Source organism: Osmerus eperlanus, chromosome 8, assembly GCF_963692335.1.
Source record: "Osmerus eperlanus chromosome 8, fOsmEpe2.1, whole genome shotgun sequence".
In the NCBI taxonomy this organism is placed as follows: domain Eukaryota; kingdom Metazoa; phylum Chordata; class Actinopteri; order Osmeriformes; family Osmeridae; genus Osmerus; species Osmerus eperlanus.
In genome coordinates this window covers 2,048,419-2,057,822 of record NC_085025.1, presented here as the reverse complement: position 1 = coordinate 2,057,822, position 9,404 = coordinate 2,048,419, and the positions used below count along the sequence as shown (strand labels likewise).

General features: G+C 43.8%; 1 long non-coding RNA gene across 1 annotated transcript; it reads right to left on the bottom strand.

The window, feature by feature from the left end:
* Positions 1–911: 911 nt before the first annotated feature.
* LOC134024453 (uncharacterized) lies at positions 912–6,075 on the bottom strand. The gene is made up of 3 exons (XR_009930882.1): positions 5,632–6,075; positions 1,264–1,370; positions 912–1,131 (listed from the first exon to the last, which is right to left on the bottom strand). It is a non-coding gene; the product is annotated as an uncharacterized LOC134024453 (long non-coding RNA).
* Positions 6,076–9,404: the final 3,329 nt, after the last annotated feature.

Genomic DNA, 9,404 nt, shown 5'->3' with positions numbered 1-9,404 from the left:
TAAAGATTTTTATTTTTAAAACCCAATTTTCAAAAGCCCAGAATAGATTGGTATCTTAATAATTCCAGTTTCTTAAACAGTAATTGCACTAGCAAACTGCCGGCTTCTTGTATTCTTTCTAACCTCTGGGCTACCCACCACCAAATATGACCACCAATTATTTCTACCAGTTCACTTTTATATATCAGCTAACCCACCCTCACTATACACATTATACTGTATCAAAAGACTAAAGCTGATACTATCAGATGATAACACAACCACTATCAGACTTACAGTAGAACAGCAACAGGACAGGGTAAAGTACATATACGATTAAAGACCTTGTGCACACTGAAAAGTAGTTCAGCAAACTTCATTAATTGTTGCATATTGCTTCCACAAAAACAAATTAAAACTCCTGCAGTAATGTATGTAAAATAATTAAAACTTGTATACCCACTTGTCAGAATGAAATATTAATACCATGACAAGACAGCTTCAAATTCTTTGTTGACTGTTTCGGTTGTTTGGGAATATGCTCAGCACTGTCATCATCAATTACTCTGACTTGGAACATGGAATCATGTCTAAGGCGCAATTCAAGGAGTAAACAAAGGCCAAGTGACATTCGGGGAACAGGAGACCTCCTAGAAATGCAAATCTAAAGTTAGATGTCAACAAACAGAGGAGGCAACCTGGGAGAAGTGTTACGTCGACTCAAAGTGAAACACTGGAGGGCAGAAGTACAATCCTTCCACTCCATGGCATGTATTTATAGTTACTGTATTTAGATTATGTTTATGGTTTAGACCACCTTCTACAGTTCAGTTCTTCAAAACTCAAGCTCCTCATAATGATTCCATACTGACTGATTTTTTCCAGCAAACTTTCAACAACTGCATACACTCTCTCTAGATCTTTTCCCCACTCTCACAGTTTAACCTCAAAGACCACGTCAACAAAATCTTTATAGCATGTTGTTAGCCATGATGGCCCTAAAATGAATTTAAAGTTTTAAGTACCAGCATGTGCAGGTACAGTACCTGTCTATTGTTTAATGATTTGTTCACTCATTAGGAGAGTAGAGATTGGGATGTCCTAGTTTGCTGTAGTCCAGGTGTGATACCCTCAGCTTTGATCTTCCAAAACCTGTTGACGTAGGCAGACGTGAGATCCAGGCAGGTGTGAACCCTGCTTTGTACGTTCCATCTCTGACCTCCCTATAAATAACACCTACATGTACAACCTCACATCCAAGACCCACAGCTACCAAAGACCTACCAGGCACATGATAATTGCCTCCATTCCAGTTCTGTCTCTTACCTAGCATGGACAGGTTTCTCGTGAGTCGCGGTGCTTCGGAACTGGATACCGTACAGCTGAGCGTACTATGGTATGCAAACAACTTGATTAATATGACTAAATTGAAATTAAAATCTGCAATGATATTGCATATGACTTTAGATTCAAAGAACTGTGCCTGGGGGAAGGGCAGTGCTCTGCATAGTCGGAGGAGAATCCTAAAAAAGGTTACATTTGTCATAAATTAAAGCGCGAGAACAGAACTTAACGGAGATGGATGTTAAGCCAAACTGTCACGAAAAACGCTCCACACAGAAATGACACAGTACACGATTCTTAGAAAATGTACTTTACAGTTGCTCCAGATTCGAAGGCCTCGTCGCAACAGACAACATTGTGAGCTAAGTTCAAGCACCTGAATGGGCAAGACGGGGGGGGGCTGTGTTTACTCTCCCATTCTGTGAAGCCCGGCCCTCATTGTTTGGCAACAAATGTCAGTTCCCACCCTCCCGTCATAGCAGCGCTGTCTAGTTGCTGACAGATGTCTAGTATTCATGAATATTCTGTGCACCACCAGGCCCGACACTGTTGACACAGCTTTGATCTTCATTTCAAAAGAAAGTTCTGTCTGAGCCACTGCCAGAGACTTTGTGTGACTCACAGGGCATTTGCTGTTGTAACCTGTTTGATTGAGCAGTATTAGTGTGGTGATCATGAGCATGCCTGGTCTGACAGTACCAGTCATAAGGGCCTTTGTTTCAATCATCGCAAATCACGACGGCTCGACAAGTACATTATCGAATGACTACACATTCCGTAGTCACACTCCATTTGGCATGCATGCTAAGGAACATCCCATAATAGGTGATGTGAAATATGAACCTCTGTGTTACTGTGCGATAGGGATCTATAATTTACAAAGAGCGGTTTTCTTAACTCTAAAGCTGATTTTTAGCAGAAACTAACGTGCAACAATTGTGTTACACAGGGCCTCAGTATAAAGTACCGCAGCTGAAAGGTGATATCCCAATTATAGGAAACCCACAACACAGAAGACACACAACACAGGAGCATGTGCAGGTATTGAGCGCAGTTACATAAAAGCGAGGCTTTTTATTTTTTTTATCGTGCTGTAAGAACTTCACGACTAAAACAAAGAGACCTCTCGATCTGCAGCCTGGTATCGTAGCTGTGTCGTTGGCCTTCTTGACCTTGGTAAAACCCATCGCCCCCGTTCACTCGCTGCTCTTTTCAGTGCCGATGGTCTTTCAGTGCCAGTAATGATATTGGTTTCTCTCAACACGTCTTTTGAGTGGCGGCCAGGTCTCAGGGCTCTTTTGTTGCATTGGCTGGATGGAGAAGTATCCCTTTTCCAGTGTGCAGCTTCACTGAGAGGACTTTGAGTACAGACAGACCCTGTAGACCCTTGCTCTGTTTCTAGTCCCCCTGTGTTCCTCAGAGGACCGACACTGTGGGCATGCTCTTTCCAGCAGATGATTAATCTTCTCATTATCAGACATCACACTTATAGGGTTGCTCCTCTGCCAAGCAGGAAGGGGGTACTGCTGGTGGTGGTGGGGAGGGGTGTGGGAGGTGAGAGGGGGGGGGGGGGGGGGATTCGATGCTCAGAAATGGGATTCCAGGATGCTGAGGAGCATATGGGAATTCAGTGAACATGAATATGTTTTACTTCACCTAACGATGTCCCAGTTGATTGCGTGTAATTTATCGTGCGGGTGCTCAAGTCGGTTCACTGGTACGGATCTAAATCATCTCCAGCGAAAAAACTGAAAACAATGGAACACTCATATGAGTGCTCTTAGGCATTCTCCGCTCTGCAATATTTCATGTGAGAATACTATCGCATCAATTTGATCTTCGCAAAATTGCAGTCATCGCTTCACACTGACGCAATGTGGAAAACCACTCTGAAAGCTGAGGGAAAAAAACACTTTACTTTCCAAAACGTTTTTTTTTTATTATTATTTTTTTATGCGTCGTTGTTTTGTGGACCAAAAGATGCATAGACAGAGTTGATAATGAATAGTTTGTGTGGTGAAGACCAGGCAATCGACAGATGTCCAAGCAGATGCTCCGATCCTCGTCTAAGACCGGGACGTGGTGAGGAGGCCTGTGTGGAGTGTCAGCCCTCCTCTTATGGCCCTCTCCATGCTCAAGATGTTAGTCTGAATAATCAACTCTCAATCTGGACAGATACACTCGCCTTCAAGCATGCCTTCTCCTTCTCGCCCAAATGAAAGCACAGACAACCACCTCCACACACACACACAAGCACAGACAACCACACACGCCTCCACACACACACAAGCACAGACAACCACACACGCCTCCACACACACACACACACACACAAGCTCAGACACCCACACATGCCACCACACACACACACTCAAGCACAGACAAACACACACGCCTCCACACACACACACACAAGCATAGACAACCACACGCACACGTCTTTGGGCAATGTTTGGATGTGGAGAGGTTTTTTTTATTATTCTTTCCACTAAGCAAGTCTGTAAAGAAAATATATTAAAAAATATATATATTTATATCTGTCATTGCAAGCCAAGATTTGTCAGTATCTGTTGAAATCGATACTATCTGAAAGAATTTTCAGGTTTCAGAAAGGATCATATAGTAGCACTGTGGTTATGCTGAATGGTAAAACATTGCCATGCAACCAGCTGCAGATATTGTTCTGTAAAAATATCAGCAAACTACAGCTCCTGGGGGTAAATCACATCTATTTAGGCAAATATATTTTCTTTGAACTGATTTCTTTAAAACCACATGGGGCAGTCTCAAAACATTTCTTTTAATAAAACAGCTCCTCTGTAATGTATATCACCCCCATAGAAAACAGCAGCCATGCAGCTTCTGTACACTGGAGAAGAGAAATCTAATGAAGACTAATAAAACTCAGTTTTGATCAAACTGTTTGACAATGTGGTCTTTACCGATTATTAAGGTGTAAGTACATTGAAGTTTTTGCCTTATCTGAATTTGACATATTAAGTCCAAACATTCTCTGCAGCTTTGCTCATTCCTCTGTTATTTATAATTTATCAGTCTACACTTTCAACATTTCAAATAGATACCCTGTAGCTAATATTTCTAGGTAACAGATTTAAAGCAAACCTCAGGGAATAAACCTCACCCAATTTTAACCCATTAGTCTTCCTGTCAATACAGTTGCTCGATTAGCCAGTGTTAGTCAATGCAGGAACATGAGAATGTGGGCGAACAACTCTTCCCACTGGCCAGTAGGGTTCAAACACAGGACCAATAGGGAGGGGCCTAGGGGAGGGGGACAGGGGAAACTGTCAACAGTGTGAGCAATGTTTCCAAGGCACCAGTGCAGATAACCCAAGACCACTACAGGAAGAGGATGACCTGATGAACCCAGCCTCAGATGCAGTTGCATTATTGTATTTGTGCTACAACAATGTTGGAAACATCTTTTGACAAGGAAAATGGATCAGCATGTTGTGTTGTGCTGTGCAGACCCATACAGAGATATTGATTATGAAGAAGAACCGTTGGTGAATATGCACTGCGAACAGTGACTGAGGAGAAGTTTTGCTGCTTTGTCATCATGTAGGTGACTAACTTACCTGCCATAATTAGCTACTGCGTTCTCTCCCCTGATCGGAAATAGCTGCTACATTACAAACATCTTTAACACCAACTGGGAAATCTGAAGTAATGTTTGGGAAGCATGATAAAGTGTTAAAGGAACGTAGCTTACTGCAAAAACAAAACAAAAAAAACAATAGTTCTCCAAGATTAATTTAATTATTGACCTAGGTCTCATTCTGCCGAAAAATGTAACCCTCTCATTAGGCCTGGCTGGACCCAGGCTGTCAGAGCTAACGATGTTGACTAATTTAGCAGATGTATAAGCACTGGCGTGACATGGCTAAAGTGTGCCAGTGAAAGAATGAAGTGGCTTTTCTTTCGAAGACAGCTGCCTGGCAGAGAATCGGAGGGCGCTCACACCCCTGCTGTTGCTCAGCATTCAGTAAAACCAGCTTACTTTTACACACTCAGGCACAATAACGCACAAAGTTGCGAACCGTGACTCTTAAACATTGGCCCTCTGACCCCAATTTAAAAAAAACACACAGCGCGCACACAGCATTAGGCCTACATGAAATTGTGTTGGTCATTATGCCTACAGTGTGCATAATGACGTTGCGTTGGTACATTTAGCCTACAGATTGACTGCACAACACTATAACATATAGGCTAGGCTAGGGCTACAAAACTACGGAATAATATCAGTTGGCACGGCGGCCGAAAAGTTTTTAAATAACAGCCTACCTTTGATGATCTTCACTTGAAAACGAAGTCCATTCTCCTGTCCCTTTGGATGAATTGGTTAACTCCAACTTCTCATTAAAAGTTAACCTTAAAAACGGCGCATATAACAAATGTGAAACAATGTCCTCCTCACTATCTGGAACGTTACTCGCTTCCATTGTCACGTGAACGAATAAGTTAACGTTAAAGCTAGCTAGTTTATTAGCTTATGATCGCGTCCCCACAGCGGGCGGAAATTGTCATAAAGTTTGCGATAACAAAGCCCACCCATTTACAGGGAAGATATGATTGGTCAATTGTACTGTCAATGGAAATTAGTCTTTCATTGAATTGCTATTAATCAGTCCTCTGTAAATTCATAACTGGACCACCAATCACAGAGCTGCATAACATTTTCCTCCCAACAACGGAGGCAGCAAAATTCTGAGAGGGTGACAAAAGGGGATTTTTTTCATTTAACTCTTCACATTCCAAAACAAACTGAATAGGCAGGATTGAACGGTTTATTTCAGAATCAGAATCAGAATCAGAATGGGATTTATTCGCCATGAAAGTTTGCACAGACAAGGAATTTGCTTTGGCAGGAAGGTGCATACAATAAACATATACCTAAAATTTAAATATGTGGACTATCTATACTAAGGGTACATAAACTAGCAGTACTAAGTGGGATTATAATAGAATTAAATATACAATAAAATATAAGTTGCCGTAAATTACAATATAAAAATACAAAAATACAAATATTACAAAAAAATACAAATGTACAAGATACCATTTTGTAATGCAGTGCAAAAAGCAGTGTGTTTTAAGCAAGAAGTCATTAGAGTCAGTGTGGTCCCTTGGCCTTGTTGAAGAGGCCAACAGCAGAAGGGAAGAAACTGTTTTTGTGGCGTGAGGTATTGGTCCTGATGGACCGCAGCCTTCTGCCGGAGGGGAGTGACTGAAACAGGGAGTGTCCAGGGTGGGAGGAGTCGGCCACAATCTTCCTCGCTCGCCTCAGGGTCCTCGAGGTGTGCAGGTCCTCGAGGGTAGGCAGATTGCAGCCAATCACCTTCTCAGCAGTGCGGATGATACGCTGCAGTCTGCTCTTGTCCTCGGCAGTGGCAGCAGCGTACCAGACGGTGATGGAGGAGGTGAGGATGGACTCAATGATGGCTGAGTAGAAGTGCACCATCATTGTCTTTGGCAGGTTGAACTTCTTCAGCTGCCGAAGGAAGTACATCCTCTGTTGTGCTTTCTTGATGAGGGAGCTGATGTTCAGTTCCCACTTGAGGTCCTGGGAGAGGATAGTGCCCAGGAAGCGGAAGGACTCCACAGTGTTGACTGGGGAGTCACACAGAGTGATGGGGGTGAGTGGGGCTGTGTTCCTCCTGAAGTCCACAACCATCTCCACTGTCTTAAGAGCATTGAGCTCTAAGTTGTTCTGGCTGCACCAGGTCACCAGGTTGGCCGCTTCCCACCTATAATCAGACTCGTCTCCACCAGAGATGAGCCCGATAAGGGTGGTGTCGTCCGCAAACTTCAGGAGTTTGACGGACGGATGACTGGAGGTGCAACTGTTGGTGTACAGGGAGAAGAGCAGAGGAGAAAGGACGCAGCCCTGAGGTGATCCGGTGCTGATGGACCGGGAGTCAGAGACTTGTGTTCCCAGCTTAACGCACTGCTTCCTGTCAGACAGGAAGTCTGTGATCCACCTGCAGGTGGAGTCGGGCACGTTCAGCTGGGAGAGCTTGTCCTGAAGCAGGGCGGGGATGATGGTATTGAAGGCAGAGCTGAAGTCCACAAACAGGATCCTGGCATAGGATGCTGGGGAGTCCAGGTGCTGTAGGGTGAAGTGGAGGGCCATGTTAACAGCATCGTTCACAGACCTGTTGGCTCTGTAGGACGAAACAGAAGCTTATTCATACACACACAAACATTAATGTGTCCACAAACTATTTTTCGCACATCCATGTGCAGTGGTGAGTGAAAGACAGCACTTGAGTATAACGGCTATTTTAAAGCCGCTTGTTATTCACCAATTTCACGTAAAGTATTTCCAAGGAGCTGCCTATAAAGGCATGTACTGTATCCTGTAGAGACACAGAGGCGTGTTTGTGGTGTTCTTTGAAATTGCAGCCTGTTTCTATTCTTTTTCCAAATAAATGAATCCGCGCGCAAGACAAGGCTTGCCTTTTGCCAGGCCTTGGAACATGTTTTATTCAGTGAGTAGGCAACTCATAACAATACGGGACAGATCGTCTCTATGAAACAATTTAAAAGTGGCAAATCTAGAAGCAGAACCTCTATGAATAATAGACAGTATGCTAATGCTATGCAACGGAAGGAGGGGCTGTGCTGTTTTTTACCCTGAGTAGCGATGCAGCAGCTAGCGCTGCTGGCTGTTTGTGCTTTGCCAGAGGGCTCTGCCTTTGAAACCAGTAATGAAGATCTTTTGCTGACAGGAGTTCTGGCAGAGGCATCTGTTGCGAGGAACGCGTGACCATATTCACACCCACGCTAAGAAAAATACATTATATCTTCTTATGTCAGTTGGGCCCTTTTCAGCATCGTCGGTGACTATCAACACTGCCTGCCTGTTCCTATTCATTAATCAAATGAAAAACAAGCAGTTAGAATCAATTTTGTTGCCGTTAGGGATAAGAGGAGCTGGTTTTGCAACACTCTGATGCTTCACGTGTAGATTCACCCTCTACAACATCCGGAAGATCAGGAGATACCTGTCTGAGCACTCCACCCAGCTGCTAGTCCAAGCACTTGTCCTCTCCAAGTTGGACTATTGCAACTCACTGCTCGCTGGTCTCCCAGCATGTGCAACCCGCCCTCTTCAGAGGATTCAGAACGCAGCGGCCCGCCTGGTCTACAATCTACCCAGACTCTCCCATGTTACCCCGCTCCTCATCTCTCTCAACTGGCTACCTATCATGGCCCGTATCAGATTCAAGACCCTGGTACTGACCTTCCGAGCAGTGAACGGGACTGCACCCGTCTACATCAAGTCTCTCCTGCAGCCTTACACCCCCACCCGTCACCTACAGTCTTCTTCAGACAACCGCCTGGTGGTCCCACCGCTCAAGACCGCCCGGTCCCAACACAAGCTCTTCTCCTGTCTGGCCCCCCACTGGTGGAATCAACTCCCCACCTCCATCAGAGAAACTGACTGTCTCTCCACCTTCAAGAAAAGGCTCAAGACGCACTTGTTCCGGGAGTACAACGGTACTTAGGAATGGTTCGCTTGACCCGATGTTAGTTTCCTCAAGGATCACAATGACTCTTGCTTAGAGACTTGTTGCTCTTGTGGTTAGTGGTAACTGATTTACATTTTTGTACTCGCTGTGATATATTGTTTTTATTATTGTTGCTTGCTTTTTCCACAGGTACACTTGCACTTATAGCGGTTAATGTTGTTTAATTGTAACTTGTTTAACTACATGCTCTTATGGTTCTTCGCTTTGGCACTTACTTTGGTTGTTCACAATGTGTGCTTCATGTTTTTGCTACTCGCAATGTTTTTGTCTTGTTGTTATGATCAGTGACCTATGCACTTTGTAAAGCTCTCTCTTGGAAGTCGCTTTGGATAAAAGCGTCTGCTAAATGAATAAATGTAAATGTAATGTTCACCCCTACTGAGATTTGATTGACAGCCAGCCGGCCATCAATATCCTGAGTAATAATGTGGATCAGTATTTAATGAACATATCCAGAGATGTTCTGAATTAATGCTGCTCGGCAAAGCTGGCTATTCTATCAGTTATAAATGAATAACTGAG